Raw genomic sequence first — 13,681 nt, 5'->3', positions numbered from 1 at the left:
CACACCAGAAGAGGGCATCAGATCCCATTACAGGTGGTTGTGAGCCACCATGTGGTTGCTGGGAATTGAACTCAGGACCTCGGGAAGAGCAGTCAGTGCTCTCAACTGATGAGCCATCTCTCCAGCCTGGCTTTTCTTTCCTTAGCATCTCACTATATAACTCAGACCTGAATGAACTTCCATTCTCTATCCTCCACCTGCAACCCTGAGGATTACAGGGGTGGGAGGTCACACTTAGACGATCAGGGGTGGATTTAGCTGGATTTGGAAGTATAGGTGGGGTTTTGACAGGATGTGAGGTGGTGGACGTTATAACCAGACAGTTAGGAGTCAGTAGATGATTGAGGGAGCTGAGGGATTTATTTTTTCAAGATGAGCCGTGACAAGACCTGTTCTCTGGAGATTGCATATATGCAGGATATTATAAAGTTACCAATTCTTAAGGATTTATTCACACGGGGCCTTTTGATTTGTTCTTTCTGTACCATGTGTGTCTCAAACCTTGCTTGTTTTTAGCTGGCTGCTTACAGAACTTCCCTTATTTTGACTGTAGGATGCGTGGCAGGGATTGGATCCGGGTGTTGCTATTTGTTTTTGGTACCGGTTGCTGGTCCGAGTGTGAGCTGCTCACCTCTGCCCCATGTGCGCGACCCGCTTTACCTTTATCTTAGAAGCTTTGGATGAGCTGGTTCTCTGAGATTCCCTGCTTCAAAGCTGCAAAACCGTATCCCGATTTACTACATTTTGAATTAGCTGGGAATGAAACCTTGTCTTCTTTCTACCTTCCAAAGATCTCCACTGTATTAGTTGCTTTTTAGTTACTTTTTAAATAGATGTGAAGATATTCCAGATAAAACTCAGGGAAGGACGGGTTTTAATGGCTCTTGGTTGGAGGGTGCAACTCAGCAGGATTGTAGAGAAAACTGGCCACACTGTGAGCTGTCAGGAAGTCAGGAGAGACGGATGCCAGACTTGACATTCATTTTCTCTTTTTTATTCAGTCAGGAACTCTAGCTTGTGGGATACTGCTGCCCATGTTCAAGGCATGGTCTTTCCTGTTTACGCAAACATTTTGGGACCATCCTCTTTAGACATCTAGAGATGTGCGTTTCCATGGCAATTCTAAACTCAGTCGAGAGACAATAGCAACCATTGCATTACCCCAATAACCTTTGGGGCTTTGGACAGTCAGGTCAAGTCATGCTTCTCCTGTGTTAGCAGTCACCAGCTCCAAAATGAAACTCCCATGCTTAGGAAATCTATAGGCACAACAGAGGCGTGTGTGTGTGTGTGTGTGTGTGTGTGTGTGTGTGTGTGTAGGTCTGGCTTGTATCTGGGAAAATTCCCAGGAAATAACTGGTATGTGTCATTACACTGCGGTGTAAATTTAAACACAGTGTGATGTTTCTCCTCTGACACTGCATGTTATCTTCCCCATACTAGTCACGGTACAAAGGCTTCTCCAAGTCCTCAGGAGGCGCGTGCGAAAGGTCAGAGTTGGAGGCTCATTCTGCCCCTTAACTTGCCTGTTTTCCCCTTAACTGTTAACTTGCCACAGTTGCAGCTTCAGACGGCCTTATGGTTGAAAAATATAAGGAACCAGCGCCACCAAATGTCTAGAGAAGAAATGCCACCAAAGCTGGGCTGTGCTGATGAGTGTCATGGTTCTGGCGGTGTCGGCTGCCTCTGCGTTATTATTGTGGGATACCTGAGGCAGCTGTCTCATAAAGGGATGAGTTTATTAGCACCATCGCCTTGGGGATTCAAGGTCCAAGATTTGAGACTCTCACATGGTGACTTCCCTGAGGATGGGGAAGAGCAGTGGGCCACTGCCGGACTGCACGTGGGATCAGGGGGATCAGGTGTTACGGATGGTGGCTGGCGGTGTATCAGATATGGAATGTTACAGATGGTGGATGAATGGTTACAAATAGTGGATGGCAAAGTATCAGATCGAATGGTTACAAATGGTGGATGGGCCTGCATCAGGTGAATGTTATGGATGGCAGATGGCAGTGTATCACTGCAGGATTGCACATGGGAATCAAATGATTACCTCCCCAACTGAGAAACTGCACAAGGAAGACAGGAGAGACAAGATCATCCAACCTTGCTCTAGGTTGGGGGAGCAAGAAGCAGCATGGGAGCCAGCACGGAATCATTTTTTTTTAAAAATCCAGTCTTTTATTGCTACAGAAGGTTATCATACAAATGCATGTATATCCCTGTGCTGTATCAGTACTGTAGAACAGTTTTAAAATGTACTTTCCCTCAGTTCAGCTTTTGTGCGGTAAGTGGGAAAACACTCTGTAATCAGAGCGCGATGCTAATGTTCTGTGCAAGCAACAGCAGAGGGCATTTGAGGTCAGCATTTGCAGCCTTTAGGCACGGACATGTGCCTAGTCTGTTCTTCTTTCTGCCCACTAGCTTGCGTATTTTATTCATTCAATAATTGATATGGCATTTGCAGAATTATGAGTTGTCTTGTGAAAACAAATGTTACCTTTGTGATTCAGTCGAGTGATTATCCCATCCGACGGACGGCTAGCACTAGCTAGCTCCTCTCCCCTTCCTTCTTCCAAGTGAAATGACGGTCACATGCTGCCACCTGGGATGATGAGGGTGCTGTTTTCTTCCTCTCCTATGCACGTGTCCTACCACTAAGCCACACTCTACCCCCTTACGGCAGACTTCTCTTGGCATCTGGGAAGAAATGGGCTGGGAAACTGAAGCTCTATCTGGGCGGACTTCTTGTAAGCAGTGTCTCAGAGGATGGGCATTTGTTCTACTCCTCCAGCTTCTCTTTCCTCTAGGTCTGGAGCCGTTCTGAATCTCAAGCAGGAGGTTCAAGTGGGAGATAGGAAGGCTAGAGGAAGACCTGTCCTAGAGGATTCACTGAGCTCACAGTGAGGACTCATGATAGCGCTCTCCAAGATGGCATCTCTTTCTCTCTGCTTCCGTTACTTTCTCTGACACATGTCTTAGGAAGGCAGTGTTCCTTTTCAGATGTTCTTTCCCTTCCCTTCCCCCACCACTCACTAATCTCTGTCCTTTATCTAATGTAACTATTAAGTAACTGCGTATCCTAGACCACAGGGACACAGAAGCTATTAGAAGTTCTGTCCTCAGGACACCTAGCATTAGTTGGTGGTCCTCATCTTCCCATTTCCTAAGAGCATGCAGGAGGAGGTCATCTTCAGATGGATTCGATACTTCTTCATTCATCCCTTAGGTGGTTCACAAGTAACTACTATGAATTCGGTGAGCCCCAGCTCTGGGTACTGCTTTCCTGAATGGAGACAGGACTCTAGAGACACAGTTACTTTGTTTCTTTTTCACTTACTTGGAGGTTTAGATCTTGCAATGGATTTTTTGTGGGGGGTGGTGGTGGTGGTGGGGAGTTGAACCTTACTCAGGCAAGTGCTACTTACCCAGAACGTGGCACTGTCCTGGCTGGTGGTCTGACGGGTTGATTCATTAAAACACCAATAGCTGTGGAAATGGCTAGTGAAGCTCCAAGGATTTCCTAATGTACTACGTGGGTCTTTGGGATGGCTCAGGCGTCACCTGCTCTATCCTGGAGGTTTCCTAATATCACGCCACTAGGGGGCAGGGCAGTGGAGGAAGAGAAACTATTCCCTTGAGGTGGCAGACTGGCAAGACCTTTTCTAGCACCTTTCTCCTGCAACTCCTACCCTCGATGGAGCGGGAGAGTCTGGCTACAAGGTCAGTCTGGACTTCCTGCTCAGCATCCTCCTCAGAGCCGCCTTGACGTCCTTGTTTTTCAGGCTGTAGATGAGGGGATTTAGCAGCGGGGTCACCACGCTGTACTGTAAAGACAACACTTGCTCCAAGGCTGAGCCGGATGCTGGAGTCATGTACCTTAGGAGGAATTACACAAAGGAGTGATGTGAACTCAGGAACTCAGGATGAGGATCACGATACCACTCACAGCTGTGGTCCATCCCACTCCCGCGTGGAATGCACAAAGAGTACCTCAGGGTACCGTCACCATGGCAACGGGCGAGCTCTCCCAACACCAACTGCGCGATAACTTCTCTCTGTGGTCAGAGTGGGTGTAAGTATGGAACCTCACTCCCACAGTTGTTACTAACTTCATGGGAAGTCTGTCACTTCTGCCTTCACATGCCTCCAAGCATGAGTAAATGCACAGAGAGGAGTCAGACGAGGACAAGTTCTGTGTACTGAGGAGCTCAGGTTAGGATCGGACTAACCACTCTTCCAAGCATCTTGGCTTGTAGCCATGACAACAATACTACCCTTTCTCTAGATTCTCAACAATTCAGACACACATGTATGCATGTACACTCACAGACACATACACACATACATACACATATATATACATAGACATACATACAGACATACATTGTTTCTAGCAAAACTAAGTGACTAGTTCACAACACTGCCACTGTTTCCCACATGATTACTCTCATAATCATAGTAAATCATCACCATCACCATCATCATCATCATCATCATCATCATCATGTGTATATGAGTGTTTGCGTGCATATGTGTACGCACACCAGGTGAATGCCTGGTACCCATGGAGGTCAGAAGAGGGTTCCCAGTCTCCTGGAACTGGAAGTATGGTTATGAGACACCATGTGGGTGCTGGGAACTGAACCTGGTCCCCTGCAAGAGCAGCCAGTGCTCCTAACCACTGAGCCATCTCTTCAGCCTTCAGCCACATTATTTTTATAATGCCTGGCAGAACGGTGTTTTTAGTTTCATTTTTCTTTGGTTTGAGAAGGAGCCAAAATCAGTGAATAAAGTGAGAGACGAAAATGGATTAAGCAGAACATATGACTTTAATTTAACATCCTGAGATTAAATCACTGGGTGTAACTAAGTATCCCTCGGGTTATTTCCCAAAGAAACATTATTGCTTTCTCAATGGCATTATCTTCATTGGAACAAATGTGACATCTCAAGAATGTTCATTATGGGCTCTGTGGACTTCATTTAAAAGACATACACACATATATACACACATATATACATATATATACAGACATACATATACACACAGACACACACAGACACAGAGATACACACACATACACACACATACATACCCACATATACCCCCACACACATACAAACACATACACACATGCATACACATACACCCTTACATATAGATTCAGACACACATACACATGTACATGTACACAAACATACACAAACACACATATACACATACACATACATATACACATGCACACATATATACACAAATACAGACAAACACAGACATACACAAATACACATGCATACATGTACACTCACACACATGCATACACATATATACACATACACAAATATTCACATGTACATACACATACACACACATATATATATATACACAGACACAGACAAACACAGACATACCCATACACACACATACATACACACATACATATACATACACATACATATACATATACACACAAACACAGACAAACACAGACATACACACATGCATGCATGCATTCTCACACACTCATGCATACACATATAAAAATACGAACACACACATACACACATGTGCACACTCACACATACATACTTAGACACGTATATACACACATACACACATACACACATACATACATAAAACACACACAGACACACACAGGTGCTGGGGATCGGAGGCGTGTACCCCTATGCCTAGCCTACAGGGTCTCCTCTCTCTCTCTGTCTTTCCCCATCCTGTCACTCTGTCCCTCCCTCCCTCTTCGTCTCTTTCCTTTCTCTCCCCCTCCTCTCCCCTTCTCCCTCTCTCCCTCCCTCCCTCCCTCCTTCCTGTTTCTTTCCTTCCTCTCCCTCCCTCCTTCTTCTTTTGAAAACCTCACAGCCAGTCCACTGCAGAGGTGTGCAGGAGCTCAACAAGCCTTTGGAATTCCAGGACAGAATTTCTGGATGGCTTTTCCCTGCTGCATGGCCTTGCTGTTGCGTAGGTCGAGGGCAGTTAGGAGAGGGACGCTCGACACTTATGAGTAGGAACTACCGCGTGACACACCTGAACACTCCTGAACCATAAAAGATGGTAACCACAAGGAAATGGGAGGAACATGTGGAGAAGATCTTGCTCCGACCTGTGGCCGAGTTGACGCCCAGGGCTGTCTTGATGATGCGGCTGTAGGATCCCAGCAGGAGGATAAGTGAACCAAAACCCAAGATCACCAACGTGGTCAGGATGGAGGCAATAGTAGTGTGGGGGTTGGAACAGACCAACAAGAGCACCGGAGGAAGCTCACAAGCAAAATTGTGGATGACGTTCGGGCCACAGAAGTTCTCCTGAGCTAGCAGGAGGGTGTTAACCAGGCTAACGCTCATTCCTACGGCCCAGGATATAGCCACCATCCCAGAACATACCTTTCCATTCATAGTGACCACATACAACAGCGGGTGGCACACAGCCTGGAACCGGTCATAGGCCATGGCGGAAAGGAGGCAGGCTTCGGTGGCCCCAGAAAATATGACCAGGGCGATCTGAATGAAACACCCAAGGAAGGATATGGTCTTCCACTCAGAAATAAGGTTCCTCAGCAACTTGGGCACAATGACCGAAGAGTAGAAAGCATCCATGAAGGAGAGGTATCTCAGGAAGAAGTACATGGGGGTACGAAGGTGGGCGTCAGAGCTGATCAGCATCAGCATCAGCAGGTTCCCCACGAGGGTCAGGAGGTAAATCACCAAGAACAGCACAAAGAGAACCACCTGGCTCCGAGGGTTGCTGGTTAGTCCGAGGAGCACAAACTCAGTGACATTTCTAACTTCCATGAAGCATTCAAGCTAAGGGACGAGCACTGAGGAGATCGCTCAGCTGTCCTGTGCACCTGTGCGCCCGCCCGGATGGTGAATTGCGCTTCTGGGCTGAGTCGGGGGCGGGGCGGGGCTTGCCTAGATGTGGCTTTCCTTCTGTGTGGGAATCTCAGCACTTTCTAGCTTAGGGTAGTGACCTGGCCAAAGTGGAGAAGGTGTGTGGAAAGCGTGTAGAGGAGACCTGGAAAGGCAGGGAAGGAGAAGGAGGGTTAGAAATCAGGAGAAAGAATGGGAAGAAGCTGAGGAAAGACCCCGAGGACACTGAGAGGCGTTCTGCTCTGCTTCCAAAGGGGGTGAAGCTCAAGCTGCGGGAAGACTGACTGGCACAGTAAATCAGCAGCAAACGTTTTGGCTATCTGGATGACAGAGCATAATGATCTCTGAATAAGTGCTAGAAGCACTGTTGGTACATCATGAGGTACAAGCCCCCTCTCTCTGTCCTCACAGGTTGGTACATCACTTGAATTTTTCATAAAAAAAAAAATCAGTAGAGTAGGTCAGATGGCTTAGCCAGTAAAGGTGCTTGGCAACGGGGTTGGGGATTTAGCTCAGTGGTAGAGCGCTTGCCTAGGAAGCGCAGGGCCCTGGGTTCGATCCCCAGCTCCGAAAAAAAAAAAAAAGGTGCTTGGCAACAAGGCTAATGATCTGAGTTCTGTCCCTGGGACCCACGGAGTGGAAGGAGAGTGCTGACCCCTACAAATAAATTGTCCTCTGAACTCCGCATACATGCAGTGGATAACATGCAGCATCTCCAATAAATGTAAGGAAAAAAAATCTGGAAAACTAGATGGTTTCCAAGGTCCGTTCCATTTTAGACATGCTAAGAAAGACATGGTATTTTTGGGGTGTTTACTACTGAATAGAAATCCCTTGTCCCCCTGTATGCTACTCCAAGCAGAAGTGGCACACAGTGTCATGGAAGCTAGATGGGGGGAGCCCTCAGAGTGGAGGCAAGGGCTGTGTACCCGAGCCCTTCCAAAGCCTTCTAGTTTCAGCGAATGTACAATGCACTCCGTTTTCACTGCACTCTCAGGGTTCAGCACAAGACCTGAGGTTCTCTGAACTGGATATGGATAAAACCCTACAAACTCTAGACCCGCAGCCTCAGAAAGTTACAGACAGCATCTACCCCAAAGGAGGAGGGGTAAACATTACTTGGCAGAATGGACAGTTACAAGGTTTAGTTGAGACTAGAGGAAGAAAAGAGGGTGCCTCTCTTCTCAAAAGATAGATAGAAGGTTCATAAGTGGGGATCTCCCTCTCCTCATGACTGATCCCCTTCTGGGTTCCCTGACTGGGCGGCTTTAGGAGAAAATGGATGTGAGATTTATCCTTACCTGCATCCCAAGGCCAACACCTGGTGGGTTTGGAGGAGGATGTGCAGAGCACATCCTCCCAACACCGCACAAAGCCACGGGTATGACTCGGTTTCTGTGGGCTTCCCTTGGTTCAGTCCTAGGGGATGCAGACAAGGGACTTCTGGGAACCCAGCTCTTTAAAGTTTGGCTATGAATCTTAGCCTCGAATGGTTGAGCTGTCTCTCTGGCTCACAAGAGACTTCCGAATAAGGATTCATCCCCCATAGTCTTTATGTCCAGGGGGAAGAGTAGTTTTCCAAAGTTCCACTTACAAATAACAATGGCCAGAGGGACTTGAAATCATCTCTAGACCTGAGAGGATGAAGCAAGTCCCTAGAGAGACCCTTATGCAGGTCCGCTCTGATTCCGAGTGGGTCCTCATGGCTGACTCTTTGTGTTGTTCTCGTTTTGTGGGTTCCATCCTCCAAGAGGGCTCTGAGGTGGCCGACATTCTGGTTTTAGTTCTATTATTATGTAAAAATATCACTGGTATGTGAGTGGGTTATAGGTATACTCAATGTATACACTCGCAAAATTCTGGAAACACACACACGCGCACGCATAGACACACAGACACGCACGCACACACACATGCACACACACACACCCTTTTACCTCTAGTATCACCCAGCTCTGCTTCTATATCTACTGTGCCTCCTCCCTTAGACTCCTTCCCCCGAAGTGAGTTTTTACTAACTGTAACGTCACCATGCTGTTCAGACATCTCCACAAATATCACAAAATGTTTAGCTGACAAAACGAAAACAAAGACCTCTGAAAAAGTAGTTGTAGTATTTTCCACTTAAACATTCCTCACACTGAACACGCTTGCAACTTAGCTTACTCAGGTATGAGGTTAAAAGAGCCCAAAGCATGACCTCTTATTCTTGAATTATTGTTGCTGCACACACACTCGCTCTCACATTTATAAAGGTGAATGACCTTGCAGAGTCTGTTTAGTATCGCTCATGCGTACATGTGTTTAGGGCTGGTTGCTTGGGGGTTGGCTCTCCTGCTGGGGGCTCATCCCTGGAGTAGACTGGTTGATTCCTCTTTCAGTGGTCATCCCTTGCTTGTGATTCTTCATCTAGGGGAAGAGCCTTGATTCCCCATCCACAATGGCAAGCCAACTATTGTCACTTTTCAGGTTTTGTTTAGGTGGCCACATGGCTGAGATTCAGTGTGTACAGCTCCCCTGTCATGTATAGACACTGTCTTGCAGCAGATGCCCTGAGCCTCTGGCTTCTGTGACCTCTCCACCCCTTCTTCCATGGTGTCCCTTGAGCCTTCAGTGCAGGGGTTGTGTTTTAAAAGTATCGGTTGGTCCAGGGTTCTGTTGATTTTGACCATTCATATATTTCTGTAGTGGCCTGTGCTCCACAAAGAAGCTTCATGAATTTGGGAAGTGGGGGCATGGGAGGGCTAGAAGAGGCAGAGGGGAGGGGGAGATGCTGTAAATACTGTACTCAAACGAAAGTCTCAAAAATAAGCTGGGCTTTGTGTGTGTGCGCGCCTTTAATCCCAACATTTGGGAGGCAGAGACAGGCAGATCTCTGTGAACTTGAGGCTAGTCTGGTCTACACGTAGTGAGCTCTCGAACAGCCAGGACTACATAGAGAGAACCTGTTTTAGAAAACCATATGTATGTCTATGTGTATAATATGTATTGGATGAAGTGGAAACTTCTGGTTTCTTTGGAAACTCATTTGTGTCACGTGATTTTTTTCTGGAAGCTGTCTCGTGAGAGGATGTTTTGCTGAAGCAGACACTTGAGAGGGCATGCGATGTTTAGAAAGAAAATATAAATATAATCCCACAAACAGTGAGAGGATGCTCTTGCATTGCTACTCCTCGAAACACTTTGCTGGTCTTCGTAGGTCTCCACTTCATAGAGAGAAAAGCACCGAAGAACTTCATAGCATTTTGACTGAGTCTTGCTGCTTTGGCTGACTTGTACTGATTGGTGGAGGGAGCACTGCAGTTTCTGCTGGATTGAGCAGCTGCTACTGATTCGTGTTTGGTGTTTCCTTTTGGACTGGACTGCTGGTATCCTGATTGTGAAGAAGTCATCTCAAAGAATTACTTCTAAGTAGGTCCACAACCCCTTTTTCCTATTAATCTTCTTCTGCTACCTCTGATCAGTGGGTTAGGAGGGAGGTTAAAGCATTTATGAACCCAAATTAAATAGGTTTTGAAAACTCTAAGCCTATATACACATACACATGTGCACGTGCATGTACACACACACACACACACACACACACACACACACACACACACACTACACACACACACCACACAATATTGGAAGGGAACAGTGGTGTGGGGGAATTGGGAAAGGAACTGGAGGGAAGGGGATGGAGGAGAGACTTGATCAAAACACATCGTATACATGTATGAAATTCTTGAACAATATTTTTTCTTAAAAAAAAAAGGCCAAACCATTCTGGCTTTGTTAAAGGGGAAGCTATATTGCAAACTACAGTCACACTGCCAAGCAAATGGAAAGCAGCACTTAGCTGAAGAGATGGTGCAGAAACGTGGGCATGGGGCTTTGGATATCCAGAACCCAAGAAAAGCACAGGTGGGCGTGGCACTGTGTAGGCGCGGCGCTAGATGGGCATGGCACTGCTCAGGCACAGCACCAGGTGGGTGTGATAGGGGCGGGCTTGGCACTTCATGGGCGTGGCTTTGGGTGGGCATGGCACTTCGTGGGTGTGGCACTGGATGGGCACAGCAGCCCTTGTAATCCTTTCACTCAGAGCAGAAGATGGGACTGTTGGAGTTAACCAAGCTTCATAAAATGACTGATTTTTTTTTTGTTTAAAGATTTATTTATTTATTTATTCTATATAAGTACACTGTAGCTGTCTTCAGACACACCAGAAGAGGGCATCAGATCCCATTACAGTTGGTTGTGAGCCACCATGTGGTTGCTGGGATTTGAACTCAGGACCTCTGGAAGAGCAGTCAGTGCTCTTAACCACTGAGCCATCTCCCCAGCCCATGACTGATTTTTTTTTTCTTTTTTCTTTTTTTCGGAGCTGGGGACCGAACCCAGGACCTTGCACATGCTAGGCAAGTGCTCTACCACTGAGCTAAATCCCCAACCCGACTGATTTTTTTTATTCCCTACTTTTTTTTTGTAGTAATCTTGGGTAATAGAGGAATGACCAGTTTTTCTGTAAGTTTGGTTGCATTTATTTGTAAAGCCTTTGCATTTCTTTGAGGAGAGTAATCTTTTTTTAAAAATGTATCTTTTGAATCAGGGTCTCACTATGTAGCCCTGGCTGTCCTGGAACTCACTCTGTTGACCAGACTGGCCTGGAACTCACAGAGATCCTTCTGCCTTCTCCTGAGTGTTGGACGGAATTAAAGGGCTGCACCACCACGCCTAGTGAGGAGAATAATCTTTAACTATGTTTCTATCATTTAATATTTCCTAGTCTGTTAAGTTTCCCCCTTTTTAAGAGAGGGTCTTTTTATTGTAGCCCAAGCTGGTCTCAAACTAATACTCACAGTTACACAAGTCCAACTGACGCTCAAAATCCTCGGCAGGTACTAAGCATGTTTCAAGTTAGCCACGTGTTCCTTATAGACGATTACATGTGTAATTTCCCACTTTTCCTCAGTCTCCTGAGCGGTGAGATTGCAGGTTCGCACCACCATGTCTGCCAATGTGTGTTTATTTTGTTGTGTTCAGGTTGGTGCTGAAAATTTCTGAGGATTTATTTAGGCTTTTAATTCTTAGCACACCATTCTTTTAATAATATGATTTATTATGTTTAGACACTATATATATATATTTACATACGTGTATGTGTCTATGTGAGTGCATGGTACATAAGTGCAGGTGGTGGTGACTAGTAGAGGGGTCAGATACCCTGGAGGTGTGAGTTGCCTGCTGTGGAAGCCTGGGGTCTTTTGGGAGAACGGCAAGTGTTCTTAACCAGTGAGCCGTCTCTCCAGCTCCTGATTTATTATGATTACAAACTCGTGTTTTTACCATGTATCTATTTCTTATCCAGCTTCACCAAGTGTCTCTTTCATGGGTCTTTCTCCCTAATCTCCCTGTATGGAGATGAGGGAGTTTGTCTTGTAGACAGACTTCTGGCCCAAAAAGTTCTTCTACCGACAGTCCAGTAATTTTTTTTTAAAAATCTTCCTTATATACGCAGTTATTGGAGAGTTGAGGCATCAGTGACCCAGGCCTCTTTCCTGTCTTAAATATTATACATGCCAGCAAGCACAGCGCTCTCTTCAGGATATCAGGAACTTGCCTCTAAGTGCCCTAAACCCTGGAAATTTAGCTGACATCCTATTCCAAGAGAAGGTTATAATTTAATGTTTTTTTCATATGGATATATCTTTAAAAGTAAATTTGAGGGCTGGAGAGATGGCTCAGTGGTTAAGAGCACTTGTTGCTCTTACAGAGGTCCCTGGTTCAGTTCCCAGCACCCACTCGACAGCTTGCAATTGCCTGGGGGTTCAGTGTCAGGGAATCCGATGACCTCTTCCAGCCTCCAGCAGGAAGGGGATGGCCTTGCACACAAAGCACCCATACGCACAAAATAAAAACGATCAACTTTCAGAAATCTTGAGTCGTATACCATCAGTCCCTTCTTCTCAGTGGACAGACATCCTTGCAGTTGGTCTCGTCCGTTTGTCTCATTCCTCTTACTGCGGATTGCTGTACGGAATAGTTGCAGAGTCAACTTAGAGATAAGTGTCTTTTTTTTTTCTATAACAAACAACGCTGCAGTTAAATAGTTGTGCAAATGCCTTTTCTTTTTTTCAGCATTTGTGCAGAAATAACTCTGAATTTGTGGTTCTAAAGACAAGCGATAAAAAAAAAAAGAAAGAAAGAAAGAAAGAAAAAGGACGAAGCTCACCAAATTGCCTTCTAAAAGTATATTATTTTCTGTTTCACTTCGTTTGAGTTTTTGTCTAAGTATGGTGGAAAAATAAAATCTGAAAGTGGGAAAAAGAACCAACCCGACTCCTTTCGTGTGATTTTCTCTGTGTCTTGGCTGGATAAACCAGTGAGAGAAACCACAGAGCACTTTGCAGTTTCCAGCTTATTACATGATGGCTCTTCTGGAAAGAGATTCCCAAAGCAAAACTAAAAGCTGCCATCGATTGCCTTAACCCTAACTCTCATTTGTGACTTGTAATTCTTCCGAGTAATTGAGCTGTCTGGGGTCCCTGGAATGCCAATCCACATCAGTGGGAAGCACGAGGTGATTCAAGGTGCAGGAGACACAGGGAAATGTGTTCAGCCAGATCACTGAGGCTTTCGGTGTCATTTGGGAGGCAGGATGTCTGTCTGAGCTCTTCCTAACACACAGGCCAGAGAAGTATACAATCGCGGTGATGCCCACGGTAAGAACCACAGTGTGCAGGGAGGCAAACCCAGGCAGTGGTGGTGCATGCCTTTAATTCCGGCACTTGGAGGCAGAGGCAGGTGG

At 45.9% G+C, this 13,681-nt stretch overlaps 1 long non-coding RNA gene and 2 pseudogenes across 3 annotated transcripts; 1 reads left to right on the top strand and 2 right to left on the bottom strand.

Moving 5' to 3' along the window:
* Positions 3,720–3,893, bottom strand: Olr1110-ps (olfactory receptor pseudogene 1110; annotated as a pseudogene).
* LOC134479784 (uncharacterized) lies at positions 3,841–13,200 on the top strand. 3 transcript variants are annotated; one of them, XR_010053529.1, is made up of 3 exons: positions 3,841–4,078; positions 10,091–10,302; positions 13,012–13,200. It is a non-coding gene; the product is annotated as an uncharacterized LOC134479784 (long non-coding RNA). The 3 variants fall into 3 exon arrangements; XR_010053530.1 differs by lacking the exon at positions 3,841–4,078 and having other exon boundaries at positions 9,608–10,302; XR_010053528.1 differs by lacking the exons at positions 3,841–4,078; positions 10,091–10,302 and adding an exon at positions 10,655–10,861.
* On the bottom strand, positions 6,034–6,813 carry Or5bs2-ps1 (olfactory receptor family 5 subfamily BS member 2, pseudogene 1; annotated as a pseudogene).
* Positions 13,201–13,681: the final 481 nt, after the last annotated feature.

Source organism: Rattus norvegicus, chromosome 7, assembly GCF_036323735.1.
Source record: "Rattus norvegicus strain BN/NHsdMcwi chromosome 7, GRCr8, whole genome shotgun sequence".
Classification (NCBI taxonomy): domain Eukaryota; kingdom Metazoa; phylum Chordata; class Mammalia; order Rodentia; family Muridae; genus Rattus; species Rattus norvegicus.
This window is presented reverse-complemented; position numbering and strand designations above follow the sequence as displayed.